General features: G+C 45.0%; 1 protein-coding gene and 1 non-coding gene across 2 annotated transcripts in view; one reads left to right on the forward strand and one right to left on the reverse strand.

The window, feature by feature from the left end:
* The window catches only part of LOC137364982 (oocyte zinc finger protein XlCOF7.1-like), a gene marked incomplete at its 5' end in the record, with an annotated part of 660,565 nt that overhangs the window by 219,743 nt on the left and 414,233 nt on the right, over positions 1–26,589 (reverse strand). The window lies entirely within an intron of this gene.
* trnar-ucg (transfer RNA arginine (anticodon UCG)) lies at positions 3,538–3,626 on the forward strand. The gene is given in 2 exon segments: positions 3,538–3,574; positions 3,591–3,626. It is a non-coding gene; the product is annotated as a tRNA-Arg (tRNA).

Genomic DNA, 26,589 nt, shown 5'->3' on the forward strand with positions numbered 1-26,589 from the left:
CGGCGGGAAAGCTCGGTCCAAGGCCAAGTCTCGCTCCTCCTGGGCTGGACTGCAGTTCCCGGTGGGCCGTGTTCACAGGCTCCTGAGAAAGGGCAACTATGCTGAGCATGTGGGTGTCGGAGCCCCGGTCTATCTGGCTGCTGTGCTCGAATATCTGACCGCTGAAATCCTCGAGTTGGCCAGTAACGCGGCCCAGGACAACAGGAAGACCCGCAACATCCTCAGACACCTACAGCTGGCTGTCCAGAATGACGAGGAGCTCACCAATCTGCTGGGAGGGGTGACCATCACTCAGGGCTGGGTGCTGCCTAATATCTAGGCCATGCTGCTGCCCAAGAAAACCAGCGCTCCGGGCACCAAAACCAAGGCAATCTGCCAGGATTTTATCAAATACCCAAAGGTTCTTTTCAGAGCCACCCACAGTATCATTCTTGTAAATCTCCTCTGTACTCTCTACACAGCAATTATGTCATTTCTGTAATGTGATGACCAGAACTGTACGCAATACTCCAGCTGTGGCCAAACCACCGTTTTAAACAGTTCTCGCATTACATCCCTGCTTTTGTCGACCAAGAAAGGAAAGCATTCCATATGCCTTCTTCACCACTCTATCTACCTATCCTGTCACTTTCAGGGACCTGTGGACATGCGCTCCAAAGTCTCTCACTTCCTCTACCCATCTCAGTATCTTCCCGTTTATTGTGTATTCCCTTGCTTTGTTTGCCCTTCCCAAATGCATTACCTCACACTTCTCCAGATTGAATTCCATTTGCCACTTTTCCGCCCACTTAATTAATCCATTCATATCATGCTGAAGTCCACAGCCATCCTCCTCACTATTAATTACACGGCCAATTTTTGTGTCATCAGCAAATTTCCCAATCATAGCTCCCACATTTAATTCCAAATAATTAATTTTTTTTTGAAGAGATACAGCACTGAAAGAGGCCCTTCTGCCCACCGAGTCTGTGCCGACCACAAACCATCCATGTTATCCTAATCCTACACTAATTCCATATTCCTACCACATCCCCACCTGCCCCTATATTTCCCTACCACCTACCGAAACTAGGGACAATTTATAATGGCCAATTAACCTAACAACCAGCAATTCTTTGGCATGTGGGAGGAAACTGGAGCACCCGGAGGAAACACACGCAGACACAGGGAGAACTTGCATACTCCACACAGGCAGTACCCAGAATTGAACCAGGGTCGCTGGAGCTGTGAGGCTGCAGTGCTAACCACTGCGCCACTGTGCTGCCCGTGTGGTAATATACACCACAAACAGCAAGGGACCCAACACTGAGACCTGTGGAACGCCACGAAAAACCGCTTTCCATTTGCAAAAACATCCGTTGACTACTATCCTTTGTTTGCTGTCACTGAGTCAATTTTGGATCCAACCTGCCACATTCCCCTGTATCCCATGGGCTTTCATTTTATTGACCAGACTGCCATGTGGGACCTTAGCAAATGCCTTACTAAAATCCATGTAAACCACATCCACCGCACTATCCTCATCAATATTCCTTGTTACTTCCTCAAAAAACTCAATAAAGTTAGTGAGACATGACCTTCCCTTATCAAATCCATGCTGACTATCCCTGATTAATCCGTGCCTTTCTAAGTGGTAGTTTATCCTGTCCCTCAGAATTGATTCGAATAATTTACCCACCACTGAGGTCAGACTTACCACATCCTTTTAAAATAATAGTACAACGTTCGCAGAGCTCCAATCCTCCGGCACCTCCCCCATATCCAGTGAGGATTTGAAGATGATCCTCAGCGCATCCACTATTTACTCCCTGGCTTCCTTTAACAACCTCAGATGCAAACCATCCGGCCCTGGTGATTTATTCATTTTGAAGGATGTCAGACTCTCTAGTACTTCCACTCGCATTATGCTTATCGTATCTAATATTTCACACTCCTCTTCTTTTACTACAATGTCTGCATCATCCCTCTCCTTTGTGAAGGCAGAGACAAAAAACTCATTAAGAACCCCGCCCATATCTTCTGGATCCACACAGAAGTTCCCTTGTACATCTCTGATAGGCCATACCCTTTCCTTAGTTATCCTCTTGCTCTTAATGGACTGATAAAACATCTTTGGGTTTCCTTCAAGTAGTTGTATCCAGTCCACATCCACCAAATCACCTCTCAGTTTTGTAAAATTTGCCTTCCCCCAATTTAGAACTTTTACTTTTCGAGCTGCCCTGCCATTACTTAGCTTTACAAACTCATTATTGCTCGTGTAATAAGTGTAATAAGTAGAATAATTTACCAGTTACTCACCGATCAGCTTCTTCCCCTATACCATGGAGGCTGAAAAGGCAGAAGAGACCAAAGAGCACCTCCTTCCCCCAGTCAGTGAAGTCCCTCACACATCAACTCACAGCTTTACACTCTGTCCAAACAGCACTTTCTAATTAGTAATTATTCATAAATTACACTAACTAAAACATTAGTGACCTGACCAATTACAAGGTAGCTATTTGAGGGTTTTTAAACAAAGAGCTTTTTTCCCTATCCCAAAGGCTCTTTTCAGATCCACCCACAGTATCTGAAAGGGTTGATTACTGTCTGAAGTCTGCTGTACCCACACCTCTGTCTATCCCTCTTCATCTAGAACAACCAGCATCATCTTCCATTCCTTTCACCATCATGTGTTTAACTCGCTTCTCCTTATAGACAGTCAGATATCAATGTAATAATGAAATGATCTGTGTCAGTGCTGGCCATTTCCCTGTCCTGATTTCAGACCCTACTCTGGACACTTGTTTCCCATTCCAGGACCTTCTTGTATTAATATTCAGCACCACCTGTCAGTCAGAAACTTGTCTCAATGAACCGATCCTTTTACTGAACTTCCAACTGCTGCTGTCTATTTCTCGAGGGAAAGAGCTGCTCACTGGATAAGGATGTGAGGGGAATGTAACCCGGCTGCTGGTGAGACGGTCCCGTCTTCTTAATCAAAATTTTACTACAGTGATTCCCAGATTCCCAGCTGGTCTGTTGAGGATTTTGTTTTCACAGAAATATCTTGTTAAATACAAATCTGATTCCAACATGTCAGTAACAGGACAGAATGGGAACCTTTTAAAAGGATGAAGCAACTATTTCAGTGGCTTCTCACTGTCCCCCTGAAGCCTGTGTGAAGGGGAATTACCAATAGTCTGTAATTTATTACTTCCACACCGAGTTTGAGTTATTTGTCGCGTGAAAGATTGCTGAACGGAGTCTTTTACTGTCAGTTACGGATGAGAAGTTGACAAAAATTGGCAAAATAAAGCTGTTCATAAAATAGCACCAGCAATTTGAGTCGGTAAAAGCAAAATTGTGTTTTAAAAGTTTATTTAAACCGCTACGGGAAAATAGATTTTTATGTACTTTTCCAGTCGATCACTTCTTTTCCAAAGTGAAATTGGCGGCTTTCACAAATTCAAATATTGTGCCAGGTTGACAGGTTCAACCAATGATTTTTTATATTTTGTGCTTCGAGATTCTCTGATTGAATCATTCATGTAAGCTAATGGCTGTGTGGCCTAATGGATAAGGCGTCTGACTTCGATATATTCTATGATGTTATCAGAAGATTGCAGGTTCGAGTCCTGCCAAGGTCATTTTGACCCGCAAGGATTTGGGGATTGAGTCGGGGACTGAACAGATTGGAAACCCGACATGGACTCAATGGGGCGAATGGCCTCCTCATGTGCTGTCACTGACTTTATGAGAAGAGGGTGACCAATCAGAAGTGGGCTGGGGTTCCAGCGGGTTCAAACTGCAGGAATTCCTGGTCCCTGAATGACTGAGCTGAAACTGCTCAGTTTCACTGCAGGAAACACCGTCTCGGGGGAAATAACATCACAAATAATTCCATTTGACTAATTATTCAATTATAAAACAATGTGAAGGTGTGATGTTACTTTTCACTGTGAGGGGAGAATCCGCCATCTGGGTAAATCAGCAACTTTATAACATCGTCTGTACGTTTAGAAAAGAAACGATGAAAACTCTCCCCATAACCCTGGTGTGGTGGAAAGGCTCAATTCAGAGATTGGAATATAACGAGAGCAGAACATAAATCATTAACTGATATTTCCGGCATAAAACACACCCCAGCTCCCGTTCCCATGTCACTGCTGTCCCTATGAGGCGGTGGGTGACTCTGAAAAGAGACTTTGTTTTGTGTTTCTGCAGGAAAACCACAAAGATCCTCCCAGGCAGTGAAACGCATCTTCCCAGAATCTCCATACCAGATTGAAACAGAAAACACAAAGACAGTGAGAAAGTTCCAGAGAGTTACTGAGCATTAAAACCAATGAAATAACCCAATTCTAGAGAGATGTTGGTGCAGTTTTTTCAGAGCGATTGTGGGTGGCTCTTAAAAGAGCCGTTGTGTTTCGAGTGTTTTCACTACATGGTGGAGTTTTACTTGGAGTTGATGTACTTGGTCACTCACTTTGTCCCTTCTCACATTCCGAGCGCTTTGTTGGGTGGAAATATTTATTCAGGCAGTTTCAACAGCTCAGAGCCGACATTGAGTCAGAAACCAGAAATGGGATTACGGGACACAGACAAGGAATTTATGCTGGACCTTTAGAAATCTCACTGGTTATAGGCCTCAGTTAGAGCGTTGTGTATAATTCCATGCTCCACACTTTAGCAGGAATGTCAAGGCCTCAGAGAGGGTGCAGAGGAGATTTACTGGAATGGTATCAGAAATGCAGGAATTCAGCTAATGTGGAAAGAATAGGGGTCTGGGGTGTGTGAAGCTGGGGTCCTTCTTCTTAGAGCAGAATGGCAGTTAATAGTTGTGTTCAACATTGTGAAGAGTTTTTATAAGAATAAAGAAGTTTGACTGCAATTAGACAGAGCCTTGGTGAGATCACACATTATGGGCGGCACAGTGGCGCAGTGGTTAGCACCGCAGCCTCACAGCTCCAGCAACCCGGGTTCAATTCTGGGTACTGCCCAGGTGGAGTTTGCAAGTTCTCCCTGTGTCTGTGTGGGTTTTCTCCAGGTGCTCCGGTTTCTTCCCACAAGCCAAAAGACTTGTTGGTAGGTAAATTGGCCATGATAAATTGTCCCTGGTTTAGGTAGGTGGGAGGGAAATATAGGGTCGGTGGGGATGTGGTAGGAATATGGGATTAGTGTAGGATTAGTATAAATGGGTGGTTGTTGGTCGGCACAGACTCGGTGGGCCGAAGGGCCTTTTTCAGTGCTGTATTTCTCTGTGACTCTAGAGATGTGGATGCTCGTTGGGTATATCCAAGAGAGAGATCGATAGGTTTTTGGAGACTAAGGGAATCAAGGGATCTGTGCCAGTGTGGTAAGATGGAGTTGATGTAGGAAATCAGCTGCGATCTTATTGAATGGCAGAGCTATTTCCATGGGCCGAATGGCCCACTCCTATTTTTTATGTAACGTTCCATTCCTCTCAGGGAATATTTTATTTTCAAAAAGAGAAATACTGCACACACTGGAAATCTGAATAATAACAGAAGATTCTGGAAACACTCAGCAGTTCCAGCAATATCTGTGGAGAGAGGAAGGTAGGAGCAATGTTTCAGGTCTATAGAAGGGTCACAGAACTGGACCACTAACCCGAGCTTCTCTTCTCCACAGTTGTTTCCGGACTGGCTGAGTGTTTTCAGTATTTTAGGCTTTTTCTTTCTGTATTTCATCCTTTTCTCACTTGACTATTTGCTGTGAAACTTTCAGCGTTGTGCTCAATTCTTTGTGTCGTTGTGTTGCCTTTATTTGAAGTAATGTAAATAGTTTCCTGAAATGAATTTGCCAAATGGTTGGGCAAATTGTTCCAACCAGTTTTTGAGCAAGTTCACCACATGCACAGTGAAGGATTCCTTCACATTTGCGAAGACCATACAGGACTTGCATATCGATAGCAATGCCGTGTCCATGTGTCATTTGACATTGCTAGCCCATTCACCAATGTACCACTTCAGGAAGCCATAGATATTTGCAATGCAGTGCTATATCATGGTGATCTATACCCGTCACCATTGTGTGAATCTGTATTCATTGAACTTATGAACTCGGCAACTTGCACAGTTGAGTTCAGTTTTATTGACACCATGCATTGCTGGTGTTGCCATGGGATCCCCTCTAGGCCCAGCTCTCACAAACATCTTTGTTGGATTCCATGACAAAACTGTTTTTAAGGGAATGACACCTAACCTCCGACCGCTTGCATATTTCCAATATGTAGATGATACGTTTGCTAAATTTGAATCCGCAGCTGCATGAAATAATTTCCTTGCACGTCTTCATGGGCTCCATCCTACACTCAGATTCACCTTTGGAATGGAGCAGTCAAATGAGCTCCCTTTCCTTGATGTACTAGTTGAGAAATCTGCTAAGGGGTTTTCTACCACGGTCTACCGCAAACCTACCTTCACTGGTCAATACACGCGTTGGGATTATTACAGTTCCACGCGCTATAAAATTGGTCTTATCGACAACGTCATAAATAGGGCTGAGCCATTTGCTCACCATGCAAGCTTGATGCTGAAATAGGGCGAATCAAAGACATCCTGCATTACAATGGCTACACTGATAAGATCATTTCTCACTGTATATCACACAAACTTATAAATGGGCTGAAGGACGTCATTTTGAGCCCTGAAAAGTGCCCAGTCTCCCTCAAATTATCCTGGAAGGGTAATATATCCCCAGTATTTGAGTAACAGGTGAAGCGAGCTGTTTCCTGCTGTTACTATGCAGGAGCAACAAGTGTGGTGTTCGCCACTAACAGGATGCTGCTGTCAAGCAAAAGAGACATCCTGCCTATCACACAAATAAGTAACGTGATATATGAATTTCAATACCAGTGTGATGCTAGGTTTCTAGACCGTACATCCCAAAACTGGCGGATTGTATCAAATAACATGTCCCTTCCGCTGTTCGCAATGGGCCCAACCCAACCAACCCGTGCTTGCAAAACTCAAAACACAGTATCCAACATGAGATGTGATTCCACAATAGGACAACATTTGCTAAATAATTCTCAGTGTGCTAAGAATTACACTGACAACCGATTTAAGACTGTCAGTAGGGCTCGCAGTGTGGTGCACTGGTGTGTACTGTAAGCTACATATATTAATACACAGGGCCCTGTTCTTTGCAGACAGAAAGAACATGCACACATGTTGTGCCAGTTTCAGCTAAACAAAATAAGTGACAGCCATTCACTGGCTCATTCCACAGGGCAATGCCGTGACCAATCAGAGTCAAGCTGCCTGGATTAAATTTCAGACAAAGCTGGGCAGTTATCTGTCAGTTACCATAAACTGATGCATTCTGAATGGCAATGCCTCGACCAATCAGAGTTCACTTGCCAACCAATCAGCACTCTCTTCTCATACAGAAGAAAGTTGTTGTTTTCCCTTAAATTGGTATTCTTGTGGATTGCCCTGCTGAGTGCAAGACGAAAACAACTGGCTACCAAAGTTTGGACAACATGTCACTATTTTCACGAAATGATTACTTTTATTTTCAATATAAAAATATAAAGCAATGTGAGTGTAACATTTACAGACAAATTCTATTACCTCACATTGCCTGATTCTTTCACACTGACAGACTATGTGAACTACTGTCCCGATTTTGCAGTTCTCACTTCCAGTTAGCAAATGTCAGCAATCTGTGATACAGTGCAGTTTACAGACCAGACCGTCAATCACAACATGCAATAATTGTTCAGCTTATGTTGGACTGGTGGGATTTATAAATACTAGGAATTGAGATGAGCTGTTATTGTATTTAATTATTTGTTTCATGGGATGTGGACGTCGCCAGCCAGGCCAGCATTTATTGTCCATCCCTAATTGCCCATGAGAAGGTGGTGATGAGCTTCCTTCTTGAACCACTGCAGTCCATGTGGGGTAGGTACACCCACAGTGCTATTAGGAAGGGAGTTCCAGGATTTTTACCCAGCGACAGTGAAGGAAGGAATAGCGATATAGTTCCAAGTCAAGATGATGTGTAGCTTGGAGGAGAACTTTCAGGTGGTGGTATTCCCATGCATCTGCTGCCCTTGTCCTTCTAGGCAGTAGAGGATGCAGGTTTGGAAGGTGCTGCCTGACTAGCCTTGGTGCATTGTTGCAGTGCATCTTGTAGATGGTACACACTGCTGCCACTGTACGTCAGTGGTGAAGGGAGTGAATGTTGTGGACGGGGTGCCAATCAAGCGTGTTGCTTTGTCCTGGATGGTGTCGAGCTTCTTGAATGTTGTTGGAGCTGCACCCATCCGGGCAAGTGGATAGTATTCCATCACACTCCAGACTTGTGCCTTGTAAATGGTGGACAGGCTTGGGGAGTCAGGAGGTGAGTTACTCACCGCATGATTCCTACCCTCTGACCAGCTCATGTAGTCACACTATTTATAAGGCTACTCCAGTTCAGTTTCTGGTCAATGGGAACCCCCAGGAAGTTGATAGTGGGGGATACAGCGATCGTAATGCCGTTGAATGTCAATGGGAGATCGTTAGATTCTCTCTTGTTCGAGATGGTCATTGCCTGGCACTTGTGTGGCGCGAATGTGACTTGCCACTTATCAGCCCAAGCCTGGATATTGTCCAGGTCTTGCTGCATTTCTACATGGACTGCTTCACTATCTGAGGAGTCGCGAATGGTGCTAAATTTTGCAATCATCAGTGAACATCCCCACTTCTGACCTTATGATTGAAGGAAGGTCACTGATGAAGTAGTGAAGAAGGTTGGGCCGAGGATACTACCCTGAGGAACTCCAGCAGTAATGTCCTGGAGCTGAGATGATTGACCTCCAACAATCACAACCATTTTCCTTTGTGCTAGGTACGATTCCAACCAGTGCAGAGTTTTCCTCTTGATTCCCATTGACTCCAGTTTTGCTCTGGCTCCTTGATGCCATACTCAGTCAAATGCTACCTTGATGTCAAGGGCAGACACTCTCACCTCACCTCTTGAGTTCAGCTCTTTTGTCCTTGTTTGAACCAAGGCTGTAATGAGGTCAGGAGCTGAATGGCCCTGGCGGAACCCAACTGAGCGTCACTGAACAGGTTATTGCAAAGCAAGTGCCCCGTCGATGACATCTTCCATCACGATACTGATGATTGAGAGTAGACTGATTTGGCAGCAATTGGCTGGGTTGGAATTGTCCTGCTATTTGTGTACAGGACATACCTGGGCAATTTTCCACATTGCCGGGTAGATGCCAGTATTGTACCTGTACTGGAACAGCTTGGCTAGGGGCGCGGCACGTTCTGGAGCACAGGTCTTCAGTACTATTGCTGGAATATTGTCAGGGCACGTAGCCTTTGCTGTATCCAGTGCCTTCAGTCGTTTCTTGATATCACATTGAGTGAATCGAATTGGCTGAAGACTGGCATCTGTGATGCTGGGGACTTCAGAAGGAGGCCGAGATGGATCATCAACCCAGCACTTCTGGCTGCAGATTGTTTCAAATTCTTCATCCCTATCTTTTGCACTGATGTGCTGGGCTCCCCCATCATTGAGGTTGGGGATATTTGTGGAGCCACCTCCTCCTGTTGGTTGTTTAATTGTCCACCACCATTCATCATTGGATGTGGCAGGGTGTAGATCTGATCCATTGGTTGTGGGATCACTTAGCCCTGTCTATTGCATGCTGCTTCTGCTGTTTGGCATGAAAGTAGTCCTGGGCTGTAGCTTCATCAGGCTGATGCCTCATTTCAAGGTATGCCTGGTGCTGCTCCTGGCATGCCCTCCTGCACTCTTCATTGAATTAGGGTTGATCCCCCAGCTTGTTGGTAATGTTAGAGTGGGGGAATATTCCGGGCCATGAGGTTATAGAATGTGGTTGACTACAATTCTGCTGCTGCTAATGGTCCACAGCACCTCATGGATGCCCAGTTATACATTGCTGGTTCTGTTCAAAATCTATCCCATTTAGCACAGTCGTAGTGGCACACAACACGATAGAGGGTATCCTCAATGTGAAGACGGGACTTCATCTCCACAAGGACTGTGCAGTGGTCACTCCTACCAATACTGTCATGGACTGATGCATCTGCGGCAGGCAGATTGGTGACGATGAGTTCAAGTATGTTTTTCCCTCTTGTTCGTTCCCTCACCACCTCCCGCAGACCCAATCGAGCAGCTATGTCCGTTAGGACTCGGCCAGCATGGTCAGTAGTGGTGCTACCGAGCCACTCATGGTGATAGACATTGAAATCCCCCAGCCAGACTACATTCTGGACCCTTGCCACCCTCAGTGCTCCCTCCAAGTGGTGTTCATCAGTCTTTCGCTGTCTCTTGCTGGCTTGCTCAGTACCGTTCTCTGTCTGTTCCTTTCTGAGTCCTGATAATATCTTCCTGGTTTTCTGTGTGTCTTTCTCTGCCTGCCTCATTGTCGGTGCTGTTACTCCGTGTCCTTGTGTCATTGCGCAGTGAGGGTGAGTCCGTCAGCATGTGTGTTGCTGAGTCCGGGATTCTTGAGAAATCCGACGACAATCCTATTTTTATCAAAACATTGGGGAAATGAACATATTTCACTAACGGGCAGCCAAAATTTAAAACAGCAGTTAGCAGAGTGGCGCAGTGGAAGCGTGCTGGGCCTATAACCCAGAGGTCAATAGATCGAAACCATTTTCTGCTATTTATGCTTCGTAATAATGCAAACTGTTCACTTTCAAAACATCAAGTATTTCCCCAGAATAACAAGATGCTTCCAAAGGCACTCCATTGCAATCAGCTTCTTCCTTCCAGTGAACACATCAATCAGTAACAAATCACATTTGCTCACACGAACACAAGCTGCAAACACGGACCAGCCGAGTCTCTCCCACTTTGTCAACCCCTTCCTGCAGAGCCTCCTCTCCACCACCAGATGGTGATGTTGGCCACAATAAAACCAGGACAAATGGTCACAGTGAGGAGACGGTCAGTCACAGAAAATAAAACAATAACAGGGAAAACCTTTGCACAACAACAGGGGACATCTTTACACAACAGAAAACATATTTACACACCAGGAAATACCTTTAGACAACAGGGAGAACACAATCATACAAATGCCTTGTTTCTCCGTCTCAGTCTCGTTGTCTCTCTCTCTGTCCCTCAGTTTTGCTTCCTCACTGTCTATTGGTTTTCTGTGTGTTTTTCTCTCTGTCCCGTTGTCGATGGTGTTACTCAGCGTCCTTGTAACATTGTGTAGCCAGGCTGAGCCTCCCAACACCTGTATTGCTGTAATAAAAACAGAAAATGCTGGAAATGCTCAGTACGTCTGGCAGCATCTGTGGAGAAAGAAACAGTTAACAGTTCAGATCTGTTTCCTTAGCTCACATTAACTTTGTTCTCTCTCCACAGATGCCGCCAGACCTGCTGACTATTTCAAGCATTATCTGTTTATGTTTCAGATTTCCAGCATCCACAGTATTTTGCTTTTGTACGTGTGTTGCTATGTCTGGGACTGTTTGAGTGCAATGCTATTGCTTTATAAACAGCGTTGAAACAAACATTTATCTCGCTAACACACAGCACTAATACACAGCTGGATATAAACAGCAGCCTGCAGCAGAGGGCGCAGTGGAAGTTTATTAACACAAATAATTCACCAACACTATATTTACTGCTATCCCCAATCACACCACGCTTCGTCTTAACATGTTTTACTCTTTATTTGCATCAACATCTTCCTTCCAGTAAACACTTCAATTTGGAACACAGCTTCCAAATCACCTTTATTCACAAACCCGAACACACACCAGCCCAGACTTTCCCCTTCCTGTCAACCCATTCCTGCATCACTGCCTCTCCACCAACAGTTGTTGCTAGAATTATACAATCATAGAATGGCGACAGCACAGAAGGAGGCCATTCAGCCTGTCGAACCCGTGCTGGCTCTCTGTTAGAGCTCTAAAGTAAAAGCAAAATACTGCGGATGCTGGAAATCTGAAACAAAAACAAGAAATGCTGGATTCACTCAGCAGGTCTGGCAGCATCTGTGGAAGGGTCACTGACCCGAAACGTTAACTCTGCTTCTCTTTCCACAGATACTGCCAGACCTGCTGAGTGAATCCAGCATTTCTTGTTTTTGTCTCTGTTAGAGCAACTCACCTCATTTCACTCCCCAGTCAGTTCAATTTTGGAGGTGGGAAAACTTCTCGAAAGAATAATTCGGGACAAAATTAATAGTCCCATGGACAAATGTGGGTTAATTCAAGAAAGCCAGCATGGATTTCTTAAGGGAAAATCATGTTTAACTGTCCTGCTGGAGATTTTGATGAGGTAACAGAGAGGGTTGATGAGGGCAATGCTGTTGATGTGGTCTACATGGACTTTCAAAAGGTCTGGCAGCATCTGAAAGGTCACTGACCTGAAACGTTAACTTTGCTTCTCTCTGTACAGATGCTGCCTGACCTGCTGAGTATTTCCAGCATTTCTTGTTTTCATTATGGCACAGAGTTCCCTTTTCAAACTTACAGAATTAACCACAATAGTGTACTCTGAGATTCAAGTTAAATATCAGCCCAATATCTACACACATTATGAGTTTATAAGTTTCAGTATTAATTCCCATAGTGCATCCTGACATATACATTAGATATAACATAACATAAGAACAGAAGAAATAGGAGCAGGAGTAGGCCATTCGGCCCCTCAAGCCTGCCCTGCCATTCAGTAAGATCATGGCTGATCTGCCCCAGACCTCAACTCCTCTTTCATGCCAGCTCTTCATAGACCTCAACTCTCCAATATTTCAAAGATCTATTTGCATCCTCTTTAAATACTTTCAGTGATTTAGCCTCCAATACTGACTCTTCCTGGTTTTCTGTGTGTCTTTCTCTGTCTGTTCCCTTCTGGGTCCGAATGATCTCTACCCGGTTTTCTGTGTGTCTTTCTCTGCCTGCCTCATTGTCGGTGCTGTTACTCTGTGTCCTTGTGTCATTGGGCAGTGAGGGTGAGTCCGTCAGCACGTGTGTTGCTGAGTCCGGGATTCTTGAGAAATCCGACTCCAATCCTATTTTTATAAAAACATTGGGGAAATGAACATATTTCACGAACAGGCAGCTAAAATTTAAACCAGCAGTTTGCAGAGTGGCGCAGCGGAAGCGTGCTGGGTCGATGGATCGAAACCATTCTCTGCTATTTATGTTTGGTCGGAAGACAAACAATTCACTTTCAAAACATCAAGTGTTTCCCCATAATAACAAGATGCGCTCGATTGCGATCAGCTTTTTCCTTCTCGTGAACACATCAATCAGTAACAACTCACTTTTGCTCACACGAACACAAGCTGCAAACACGGACCAGCCGAGTCTCTCCCACTTTGTCAACCCCCTTCCTGCAGAGCCTCCTCTCCACCACCAGATGGTGATGTTGGCCACAATAAAACCAGGACAAATGGTCACAGTGAGGAGACGGTCAGCAACAGAAAATAAAACAATAACAGGGAAAACCTTTGCACAACAACAGGAGACATCTTTACACAACAGAAAACATATTTACACAACAGGAAATACCGTTACACAACAGGGAGTACACAATCATACAAATGCCTTGTTTCTCCATCTCAGTTTCGTTGTCTGTCTCTCTCTCTCCGTTCCTCACTTTTATTTCCTCACAGTCTATTAGTTTTCTGTGTGTTTTTCTCTCTGTCCCGTTGTCGATGGTGTCACTCAGCGTCCTTGTAACATTGCGTAGCCAGGCTGAGCCTCCCAACACCTGTGTTAGAGAACATAGAACATAGAACAGTACAGCACAGTACATGCCCTTCGGCCCACGATGTTGTGCCGAACCTTTAACCTACTCTAAGATCAAAACTACCGACATACCTTTCATTCTACTATCATCCATGTACCTATCCAAGAGACGCTTAAATGTCCCTAATGTATCTGCTTCTACTACCACCGCTGGCAGTGCATTCCACGCACCCACCACTCTCTGTGTAAAGAACCTACCTCTGACATCTCCCCGAAACCTTCCTCCATCACCTTAAAATTATGCCCCCTGGTGATAGCCCTTTCCACCCTGGGAAAAAGTCTCTGGCTATCCACTCTATCTATGCCTATCATCATCTTGTACCCCTCTATCAAGTCACCTCTCATCCTTCTTCGTTCCAATGGGAAAAGCCCCAGCACCCTCAACCTTTCTTCGTAAGACATGCCCTCCAGTCCAGACAGCATCCTGATAAATCTCCTCTGCACCCTCTCTAAAGCTTCCACATCCTTCCTATAATGAGACGACCAGAACTGAAAACAATATTCCAAGTGTGGTCTAACCAGGGCTTTATAGAGCTGCAGCATAACCTCGCGGCTCTTAAACTCAATCCCCCTGTTAATGAAAGCCAACACACCATACGCCTTCTTAACAACCCTATCAAACTTGGGTGGCAACTTTGAGCGATCTATGGACATGGGCCCCAAGATCCCTCTGTTCCTCCACACTACCAAGAATCCTGTCTTTTAGCCTGTATTCTGCATTCAAATTCGACCTTCCAAAATGAATCACTTCACACTTTTCCAGGTTGAACTCCATCTGACACTGCTCAGCCCAGCTCTGCACCCTGTCAATGTCCCGTTGCAACCTACAACAGCCTTCGACACTATCCACAACTCCAGCAACCTTCGTGTCATCGGCAAACTTGCTAACCCAGACTTCCACTTCCTCATCCAAGTCATTTATAAAAATCACAAAGCGCAGTGGTCCCAGAACAGATCCCTGCGGAACACCACTGGTCACCGAGCTCCAGGCTGAATACTTTCCATCTACTACCACCCTCTGTCTTCTATGGGCCAGCCAATTCTGTATCCAGACAGCCAACTTTCCCTGCATCCCATGCCTCCTTACTTTCTGAATGAGCCTACCATGGGGAACCTTATCAAACTCCTTGCTAAAATCCATATACACCACATCCACTGCGCTTCCTTCATCGATGTGTTTTGTCACATCTTCAAAGAATTCAATAAGTCTTGTGAGGCATGACCTGCCCCTCACAAAGCCATGCTGACTGTCTCTAATCAAACTATGCTTTTCCAACTAATCATAAATCCTGTCTCTCAGAATCCTCTCCAATAATTTGCCCACTACCGACATAAGACTGACTGGTCTATAATTCCCAGGGTTATCCCTATTCCCTTTCTTGAACAAGGGAATAACATTTGCCACCCTCCAATCATCTGGTACTACTCCAGTGGACAGTGAGGACGCAAAGAACATCGGCAAAGGCGCGGCAATCTCTTCCCTCGCTTCCCGTAATATCCTTGGGTATATCCCGGCTGGCCCCAGGGACTTATCTGTCCTCATGTCTTTCAAAATTTCCAGCACATCCTCCCTCTTAACATCAACCTGTTCGAGCATATCAGCCTGTTCCACGCTGTCCTCACAAACGTCCAGGTCCCTCTCACTAGTGAATACTGAAGCAAAGTATTCATTTAGGACCTCCCCTACCTCCTCCGACTCCAGGCACAAGTTCCCTCCACTATCCCTGATCGGCCCTACCCTCAGTCTGGCCATCCTCTTGTTCCTCACATAAGTGTAGAACGCATTGGGATTTTCCTTAATCCTACCCGCCAAGACTTTTTCATGTCCCCTTCTAGCTCTCCTAAGTCCATTCTTCAGTTCCTTCCTGGCTACCTTGTAACCCTCTGGAGCCCTGTCTGATCCTTGCTTCCTCAACCTTAAGTAAGCTTCCTTCTTCCTCTTGACTAGCTGTTCCACATTTCTTGTCATCCAAGGTTCCTTCACCCTACCATCCCTTCCTTGCCTCATCGGGACAAACCTATCCAGCAGTCGCAGCAAGTGCTCCCTAAACAACCTCCACATTTCTGTCGTGCATTTCCCTGAGAACATCTGTTCCCAATTTATGCACCCCAGTTCCTGCCTAATAGCATTGTAATTCCCCCTCCCCCAATTAAATATTTTCCCATCCCGTCCGCTCCTGTCCCTCTCCATGACTACAGTAAAGGTCCGGGAGTTGTGATCACTATCACCGAAATGTTCTCCCACCGAGAGATCTGCCACCTGGCCTGGTTCGTTGCCAAGCACCAAATCCAACATAGCCTCCCCTCTAGTCGGCTTATCTACATATTGAGTCAGGAAACCTTCCTGGACACACCTGACAAAAACTGCTCCATCCACACTATTTGCACGAAGGAGGTTCCAATCAATATTAGGGAAGTTGAAGTCACCCATGACAACAACCCTGTTACTTCTGCACCTTTCCAAAATCTGCCTCCCAATCTGTTCCTCCGTGTCTCTGTTGCTATTGGGGGGTCTATAGAAAACTCCCAATAAAGTGACTGCTCCTTTCCTGTTTCTGACTTCCACCCATAATGACTCAGTAGACAAACCCTCCTCGATGACCTCCCTTTCTGCAGCTGTGATACTATCCCTGATTAACAATGCAACTCCCCCACTTCTTTTACCTCCCTCCCTATTCCTTTTGAAACATCCAAACCCGGGAACATCCAACATCCATTCCTGCCCCTGTGATCTCCAAGTGTCCGTAATGGCCACAACATCGTAGCTCGAAGTACTGATCCATGCTCTAAGTTCATCACCCTTATTCCTGACACTTCTTGCATTAAAATAGACACACTTCAACCCATCATACTGGCTGAAACTTTGCCCTGTCAACTGTCTAACCTTCCTCACAGACTCTCTGCACTCTGTATCTGCCTGTTCAACAGCTACCCCATCCACTGATCCGTAGCTCCGGTTCCCATACCTCTGCCAAACTAGTTTAAACCCTCCCGAAGAGCTCTAGCAAACCTCCCGCCCAGGATATTGGTGTCCCTCCAGTTCAGATGCAACCCGTCCTTCTTGTCCAGGTCCCACCTTCCCCAGAAGGTATCCCAATGATCCACATAACTGAAGCCCTCCCTCCTACACCAGCTCTGTAGCCACGTGTTCAGCTGCACTCGCTCTCTGTTTCTAGCCTCACTAGCACGTGGCACCGGTATCAATCCTGAGATTACTACTCTGCTCGTCTTGCCTTTTAGCTTCCAACCGAACTCCTATATTCGCTTTTCAGGTCCTCATCCCTTTTCCCAGCTATGTCATATGTACCACGACTTCTGGCTGCTCCCCCTCCCCTTTAAGAATCCGAAAGACTCGATCTGAGACATCCCTGACCCTGGCACCCAGGAGGCAACATACCATCCGGGAGTCTCGTTCGTGACCACAGAATCTCCTGTCTGTTCCTCTAACCATTGAATCTCCTATCACTATCGCTCTCCTATTCTCCACCCTTCCCTTCTGAGCCGCAGAGCCAGGCTCAGTGCCAGAGACCTGGCCGCTGTGGCTTTCCCCTGGTAGGTCCCCCCCCCACAACCGTATACAAAACGGTATACTTATTCTTGAGGGGAACGGCCACAGGGGATCCCTGCACTGTGTGCCTATTCACTTTCCCTCCCCTGACGGTCACCCAGCAACCTTTATCCTGTGACTTAGGTGTCAGGACTTCCCTATAACTGCTCTCTATCATCCCCTCTGCCTCCCGCATGATCCGAAGTTCATCCAGCTCCAGCTCCCGTTCCCTAACGCGGTCTGTGAGGAGCTGGAGTTGGGTGCACTTCTCACAGGTGAAGTCAGCAGGGACACAAGTGGTGACCCTTACCTCCCACATCCTGCAAGAGGAGTATGCAACTGCCCTAGCTTCCATCCCCTCTGCTCCAAATTGACGACAGAGAATAAAAAAATATAAAGGAAAACCTTACCTTACCAAACCCTCCACACAAGAGTCCTTTTTTTTGGTTGGAGGAGGAGGATGGGTGGGAGACACGACACGTGTAGTGTTTCGGGTTTAGCCACTGCCCGAATATATAAGTTCACTTACCCAGCAGTCCCCGTGTCCGCGTCCGCCGAATCGTCAGGTAAGTACTTTATAGTGAAACGTACCTTCCCGGCTGCCCCCTGGCTCGCACTATCACCGCTACTGCTGATCAAAGGTGTTGCTGTAATAAAAACAGAAAATGCTGGAAATGCTCAGTAGGTCTGGCAGCATCTGTGCAGAGAGAAACAGTTAACAGTTCAGGTCTGTTTCCTTCGCTCACATTAACTTTGTTTCTTTCTCCACAGATGCTGCCAGACCTGCTGACTATTTCAAGCATTTTCTGTTTATGTTTCAGATTTCCAGCATCTGCAGTATTTTCCTTTTGTACGTGTGTTGCTATGTCTGGGACTGTTTGAGTGCAATGCTATTGCTTCATAAACAGCGTTGAAACAAACATTTATCTAGTGAACACACAGCACTAATACACAGCTGGAAAAAACAGCAGCCTGCAGCAGAGGGTGCAGTGGAAGTTTATTAACACAAATAATTCACCAACAATATATTTACTGCGATCCTCAATCACACCACCCTTCATCTTAACACGTTTTATTCTTCATTGACATCAACTTCTTGCTTCCAATAAACACTTCAATTTGGAACACAGCTTCCAAATCACCTTTATTCACAAACCCGAACACAAGCTGCAAATGCTGCAAACACACACCAGCCCAGACTTTCCCCTTTCTGTCAACCCATTCCTGCATCACTGCCTCTCCACCAACAGTTGCTGCTAGAATCATACAATCATAGAATGGCTAAAGCACAGAAGGAGGCCATTCGGCCTGACGAACCCATGCTGGCTCTCTGCTAAAGCAACTCACCTCGTCTCACTCCCCAGTCAGTTCAATGTCGGTGGTGGGAAAACTTCTCGAAAGAATAATTCGGGACAAAATTAATAGTCCCATGGACAAATGTGGGTTAATTCAGGAAAGACAGCATGGATTTCTTCAGGGAAAATCATGTTTAACTGTCCTGCGGGAGTTTTTTGATGAGGTAACAGCGAGGGATGATGAGGGCAATGCTGTTGATGTGGTCTACATGGACTTTCAAAAGGTCTGGCAGCATCTGAATGGTCACTGACCTGAAACATTAACTTTGTTTCTCTCTCCACAGATGTTGCCAGACCTGCTGAGTATTTCCAGCACTTTTTGTTTACATTTCAGATTTCTAGCATCTGCAGTATTTTGCTTTTATTGACTTTCAAAAGGAGTTTGATACAATGCAACACAACAGACTTGTGAACAAAGTTATAACTCATGGAATAAAAGGGACAGTAGTAACATGGACATGGAATTGGCTGAGTGACAGGAAACAAAGAGTAGTGATCAATGGATGTTCTTCGGGCGAGAGGAAGGTTTGTTGTGGAGTTCCCCAGGAGTCAGTGTTGGGACCCTTGCCTTTCCTGATATATATTAATGACCTAAACCTTGGTGTACAGGGCAGAATTTCAAAGTTTATGGATGATACGAAAATTGGAAGCATTGTGAATTTGTAGTAACAATTCTGTGATTCTGTGATTCCAATATTCAAGTCATTTATATATATGGTGGTCCTGACACTGACACTTGTGGACATCACTGTTCACCATCTTCCATTCTGAAAAACAACTAAATACCACAACTCGCTTTTCTTGATATTTCATACATTTTTTAATCTAAGCAGATACTGACCCTCCTATTCCAGGAGCCTGAGTTTTGTTACCCAGCCTTTTATGTGGTAGTTTGTCAAACGCTTTCTTAAAATCCATATAGACAACATCCATTGCTTTCCCTTCATCAACCATTCTGTTACTTCATCAAAAAAATCAGTTATTTATTAATAGATGCAGTACTGAAACAGGCCCTTCGGCCCATCAAGTCTGTGCCGACCAACAACCACCCATTTATACTAATCTGACATTAATCCCATATTCCCTATCACAGCCCCACCATTCTTCTCCCACCTCCCTGCACTGGGGGCAATTTACAATGGCCAATTTACCTATCAATCTGCAAGTCTTTGGCTGTGCGAAGAAACCCACGCAGTCACAGGGAGAACTCAAACTGCGCACAGGGACTGAACACGGGTCGCTGGAGCTGTGAGGCTGCGGTGCTGAACACTGATCGCCCAAAATGACCGTGGCAGGACTCGAACCAACAATCTTCTGATAACCTTGTTAAATACACCGAAGTCAGACGCCTTATCCATTAGGCCACAAGGCCAATAGTGAAGAAGTAAAAAGGTGCTGAACCTCTCAGTTTTCGGTCTACCCAAACCAAGTTCAAGGCCTGAAAAATGAACCGATTGCCTCATTCGTTCTGTGAATAATACAATGATTTCATAGACAAAGGTTTGAAACATTCCTGCCCATAAATCTTGATAACAGAGAGTGTGTGGATCTCCTGACTCAGAATGTTTCATGGATACAGTCCTCAGATCCGACAAGGAACCCCTGAACATCCACAGTAAAGACAGTGTGGATGAGGAAATGTAAGAGCTGGGAGCTGAAACTCAGGGACGGCCGAGCTCTCCTGTCATTGAGCTTGTGTGTCTGCTCTGCTCGCCGCACTTCCGGCTCTACTTTGTTTCCAATGAAAAGATGAAAAGGGCCGTTCGGTTTTCCTCTCACTGACAGCGTGTTTCACTCGGGTTAATATAACCCGGGACTTTTGCTGCTGAAATGAATTCTGCAAGGTCCCAGCAAACACACCGGCTCCCTCCTTTCTCCCCTCTTTCTATCGGATTGTTTTACCAGGAGGGGCTCAATAATAACAAACCCCCTGCAGGGAATGACCGCAAATTGAGCATCCAAATGGGGCAAGTGGGCAGCTTTCTGGGTTCTAGGTTCCCCCTACACCGCCCCTCCCTCCCTCCAGTCCAAGCCCCTCTTCATTTTCTTTGGGACTTTGATGAGGGTGAAATGGGGAAAGTTCCCATTGATGTTTGAATGCTGAATTGCTGCAAAGATCGGCGCACGCGCGACATAACCCCGCCCCCCAGTGGGACGTCACAATGAGGAGTGGAGCGCATGCGCATCCTTCCCCAACCCAGTCTGTGAGGCCATTCACTCAATCAGGGGAAGATGCTTTAAATCAGCTGCGAATGGAGACTTCCCGGGCCCGGGGGAAGGGAACAAACAGCATCTGCTTCCAGCAGCCACTGCTTTGGGAGCGTGTCCGCAGATGTGCTCAGAGATTAGCATTGAGTGGTGGGAAGTTGAGGGGGAGTCGGGGAGTGTTTGAAACAGACACTGTGGAGCAGGAGCTGCTCCTGGAACATGGAGTGAGCCGGGGACACGGGGAAGGGAGAGTTCATTCTCGGACAGTGTCTGTACAGGCTCAGGGAGACACAATGGGAAGAAATCACTATTGAAAATCACTGACAATTTCACCACCCAAAGGAGAGGGAATTTTCCTGCTTTAGTTCCAGTCTCTCACTGTTTGTTGGATTGTGAACAGTGGGGGGAAAATAGCTGCAAAATAACGATGTGGACAGTTAGACAAAGAACATATATTGCAGATAACAGGTGAGAAGTGTGAAAGGCACATTTTAAATAGTGGCTGCAGGTTTTTTCGTTGAAATAGAAATGTGACAGTGTGAAGGTCACTGCTCTATCGGACAGTCCCAGTCATTGAGCAGTTCAGGGCTTGTGTTGTTTCTGAATGTCACAAACTTCTTGTAAAACCACTGCAAACACCTGGTAAACAGAAGCTGAATACTGCAGTGCTGCAGTGGAGTCAGACACTGACACTGTTTGTGTTCCTGGTTTTCATTTCGCGATTGTTCATAATGATTATAATTGGGACGATTACATTGATCGTTTTTGTATCTTCTACCTCATCAATTCTTTCATTCCTGCAGGAAAATACATGAAGGAACCTGACTGGATGTGGTGATTCTTGGACACAAAGAAAAGTGCAGCGAGCTCGTTCCAACACACAGTCGGTACAGGATCACTCCCAAAGCACAGAGATACTGCCAGCTCATCAGTTCCACTGGAACAAATAAAAGTAGTCAGACAGACACTGATCCCAAAATCGAGAGACACATTTTCAATCCAACAGTCAAACAACAGCAGGACAGACAGAAGTTGTTTCCATTTCACTCCAATTCAGTACAGCTGACAGGTTGATACATCAATCACAGTATAAAAACAAACTCACTATCAGATCTAAATAAAGTCTGTCACCATGGTTACATTTTAAATATAAAACTTGAAACAGAACAGACACAATTTACCTCATTGAAAGGTACAGAATGAATGCAAGGAGGCTTCAAGGGGATTTGGACAGGGTAAGTGAATGGGCAAGAACATGGCAGATGGAATATAATGTAAATAAGTGTGAAGTTCTCCACTTTGGTAGAATAAACAGAAAGACAGAGTATTTCTTAAATGGTGAGAGGTTGAGAAGTGTCGATGTCCAAAGGGACCTGGGTGTCCTTGTTCACGAGACACTAAAAGCTGGTGTGCAGGTGCCGCAAGCAATTAGGAAGGCAAATGGTATGTTGGCTTCATTGAAAGCGTATTTGAGTACATGGTTAAACATGTATTGCTTCAATTGTATAAAGTCTAGCTGAGACTGCACCTGGAGTATTCTGTACTATTTTGGTTTCCTCATTGAAGGAAGGATAGACCTGTCACAGAGGGAGTGCAACAGAGATTCACCAGACTAATCCCCTGGGATGGTGGGATTGTCTTATGATGAGAGACTGCAGAAACTGGGCCGAAATTCTCTGGAGTTTCGAAGAATGAAAGGTGATCTCATTGAAACTTACAAAATTCTTATGGGGTGCGACAGGGTAGATATGGATAGGATGTTTCCTCTGTCTAGTGAGTCCAGAACAAGGGGACACAGTCTCAGAATAAGGGCAGGCCATTTGAGACTGAGATGAGCAGGAATTTCTTTACTCAGAGGGTGAGAAATCTGTGGAATTCTTTATCCCAGTGGGCTGTGGAAGATCAATCATTGAACATATTCAAGACAGAAATCGATAGATTTCTAAATACTAACGGGATCAAGGGATATGGAGAGAGCAGGGAAAAATGGCGTAGAGACAGATGATCAGTCACGATCTGTTTGAATATTGGAGCAGGCTTGATGGGCTGAATGGTCTAATGCCCCAATTTCCTATCATCCTTTGAATCCCAATAATGTACATCAGAACGTTAGACCAAGTTATGCATTACATACCAGTTCAAAAATCCCACAGAGATTAAGACTGAAAGATACAGTATCAATTCCATTACTACAAAATGAAGGACTTGGAGCTTGCAGACCAGCCCATGTATAAGATTGAAAGTTATATTTTCATTCACTATTGTTTTCACAGAGCTAAATATTGAATACCAATCCACAACTTGTACAGGACTACCAAATAAAACCTACAACTGTAAAATACAGTTAATCCATATTTTGAATTAAACACAAGGCAAATAAATATTGATACATTAAGAGAGCTGGAAACAGTGAGAGCAGAGTGGAGCATAAAGAGCCCAGGAGAGGGAGCATGAGTTCACTCGGAGAGCAGGGAACAGTGAGAGCAGGCGTCAAAAAAGGCAAAGGAATCCACAATTAATGGGAGAACACTGAATGGTGCAGAGGAAGTGAGGGACGTTGGAGTGAATGTCCACAGATCCCTGAAGTAGCAGTACAGGTCAATAAGGTGGTTCAGAAGGTATATGGAATCCTTTCCTTTATTAACTGAGGTATAGAATGTAAGGGTGACCTGGGTGTCCATGTCAATAAGTCACTGACAGCTAACATGCAGGTGCAGCAAGCAATTAGGAAGGCTAATAGTATGTTAGCCTTTATCACAAGAGGATTTGAGTACAGGAGTAGTGAATTCTTGCTTCAATTGTATCGAACCTTGGTTAGACTGCACTTGGAGTACTGTGTACAGTTTTGGTCTCCTTACCTTACGCAGGATATTATTGCCATGGAGGGAGTTCAATGAAGGTTCATCAAACTTGTTCCTGGGATGGTGGGATTGTCCTATGAAGAGAGATTGGGGAAACTGGGGCTGTATTCTCTAGAGTTTTGAAGAATGAGAGGTGATCCCATTGAAACGCACAAAATATTGAAAGGACAGTGAGGGTAGATGCAGCTAAGATGTTTCCCCTGGTTGGGGAGTCGAGAACCAGGGGACGCAATTTCAAAATAAGGGGGAAGCTCCTTAGGACAGAGATGAGGAGAAATTTCTTTACTCGGAGGGTTGTGAATCTTTGGAATTCTGTACACCAGAGGGCTGTGGAAGCTCAGTCATTGAGTATGTTTAAAGCAGAGATTGATAGATTTCTAAATACAAATGACATAAGGGAATATGAGGAAAGTGTGGGGAAAAGGGCATTGAAGTGGATGATCAGCCATGATCATATTGAATGGTGGAGTAGGCTCGATGGGCTGAATGGCCGACTCCTGCTCCTATGTTTCAATGTTCCTAATTCCACATGATCGGCGAGACACAGCCTCAGGCCGACTTGTCGGGTGTTGCAAACAGATAACACTGCTTCTGATCTTCACCAGAACAGAGAGTGAGATGTAACATTGATCATCAAACAAACTGTGAGAGAATACAACAGAATAAAACAAATGGAGAGACATTGTGGAATAACAAATAGATTTGATTGGAATGTTGAATTTTGATTGGAATGGATAAAACACCAGAAACAGCAGATGAAATTGGGATTCTCATCATTATATTGATCTGAAACAGAAAAGAGAAACTGATGGGAAGAAGGAAGAATGGAACTGTTCAGTTTTTTTGAGTTTTTCACTCACCCATGAAAGCTGATTAAAAAAAGATGCAAATAACAGAGAATTTCACCAAAAAGGGAGATTAAATGCTGCCGAAACCTTGGATGGAAGGATGCCCCAACAGATCACCTGTTTAACTGTCTCCTCACTGGGGGATTTCAATCAGTGAGCAATATTGTTCTCTACCTTTTTTTTGTTAAATGAACCCAGAACTGTCACTTGGAGTTAATATCTGCATTCCGACTCCTGAATATTTTCTGGACACATTTCCTGCTGAAAGAACGAAGAACTCTTTTCTAATTTACACAATACTATATACACATTCATCAAACCTCTTAAGCTAGCATCCTTGGTGCTGCTCTCTCTTCTCCCAAACCTCATCTCATGTGACTGTTACATCACCACTCTGACAGTGGGAGGGGTTGATCCCACTGTCTTCAGCATTAACCCTTTACATTCTTATACTACACTGCCTGTCCAAACAAATGGGTGGAGGGAACTTCCTTCATTTATTCAAACACTTGAAAATCAACTCAAAGCCATCAGAGAGAGAGAGAGAGAGAGAGAGAGAGAGAGAGAGAGAGAGTGTCAGAGCACTTCCTGCATCCAGTCCTGACCCTGTCACACTCAGCAGCTGCTCACCCAGACCCCACTCTCATCAACACTGAACATTGTTACAGAGACCCTTCAAATAATGTTTATAAAAGGCGGAAAAATTCAAAGTTCATCGCAGCCGGATTGAATGGAACAAAGTTTAATATCTTCTCACCGTCTCTCAAAACCCACGAGACATAGGTTTTCTTATTTGGTTCCTTTGATTTTTCTTGTTCCTGATTGACAAATATTCCAAACCTCGGATCAACCCTCCCACTTGCGTCATGTCCCCAGTCTCGGTTAAAAGCAACACATAACGACACAAACACTCTGAAATATACAACGCAGTCACACTTTCCTTCAGTGAGATTAATGTCGAGCTGTTTTCCAGATTGAATGTAACCGTGAACAAATTTGTATCAAAGAAGTTGCCTTTGGCGTATCAGCACTGAATTTCTGGACAAGGAGGAACAGCCATTCCCAACTCACATCCTTCACAAAGGCTGTTTTCTCCTGTGACTGAAATTCATCATGTAATTTGAATTCCAAGTTCAAGTTCACAAAACAGAGATATAAATGATTGATAAGGAAACTTCTAAAGCGTATCACAAATGTGAAATGAGGCTCTGCTGGGAGTTGAACCCAGTCTTTTCTATTTACTAGAGAGGTGCTTTAACCAACTAAGCGACAGAGCCAGATCACAAATGATTGCGTCGTTGAAATCAGAGGAGGATCTGTTTATTCTCATCACACTTCTCCACTGGTCACAACATATTTTAACTTTTCCTACTTACTGATACAGTCATATACTCTATTTTTCCCAAAACTGAGAATGGAGGTGGAGGGGCGACATGATAGAGGTTGACAAAGTTATGAGTGGCAGAGACAGAGTGGATAGTCAGAAGCTTTTTCACAGGGTGGCAGAGTCAGTTACGAGGGGACATAGGTTTAAGGCGAGAGTGGCAAAGTTTAGAGGGGATATGCGAGGCAAGTTCTTTACACAGAGGGTGGTGAGTGCCTGGAACTTGCTGCCGGGGAAGGTGGTGGAAGCAGGGAAGATAGCGATGTTTAAGAGGCATCTTGACAAATACATGAATAGGATGGGAAGAGAGGGATACGGTCCCCTGAAGTGCAGAAGGTTTTAGTTTAGACAGGCATCAAGATCGGCGCGGGCTTGGAGGGCCGAATGGCCTGTTCCTGTGCTGTACTGTTCTTTGTTTATAGATGTGGTCACCCCACAGCTTAAGTGTATGCCGGGAGAGAGGGAATGGGTGACCACCAGGCAGTCAAAAAGAATCAGGCAGGTAGTGCAGGACACCCCGAGTGCGTCTCACTCTCCAGCAGGTATTCAGTTCTGAATACAGAGGACAATGATGCTTCACCTGGGGAGTGCAGCCGGAGCCAAGTCCATGACACCATGGGTGACTCAGCTGCAAAGGG

The sequence above is a fragment of the Heterodontus francisci genome, unplaced genomic scaffold, assembly GCF_036365525.1.
Source record: "Heterodontus francisci isolate sHetFra1 unplaced genomic scaffold, sHetFra1.hap1 HAP1_SCAFFOLD_43, whole genome shotgun sequence".
NCBI lineage: Eukaryota > Metazoa > Chordata > Chondrichthyes > Heterodontiformes > Heterodontidae > Heterodontus > Heterodontus francisci.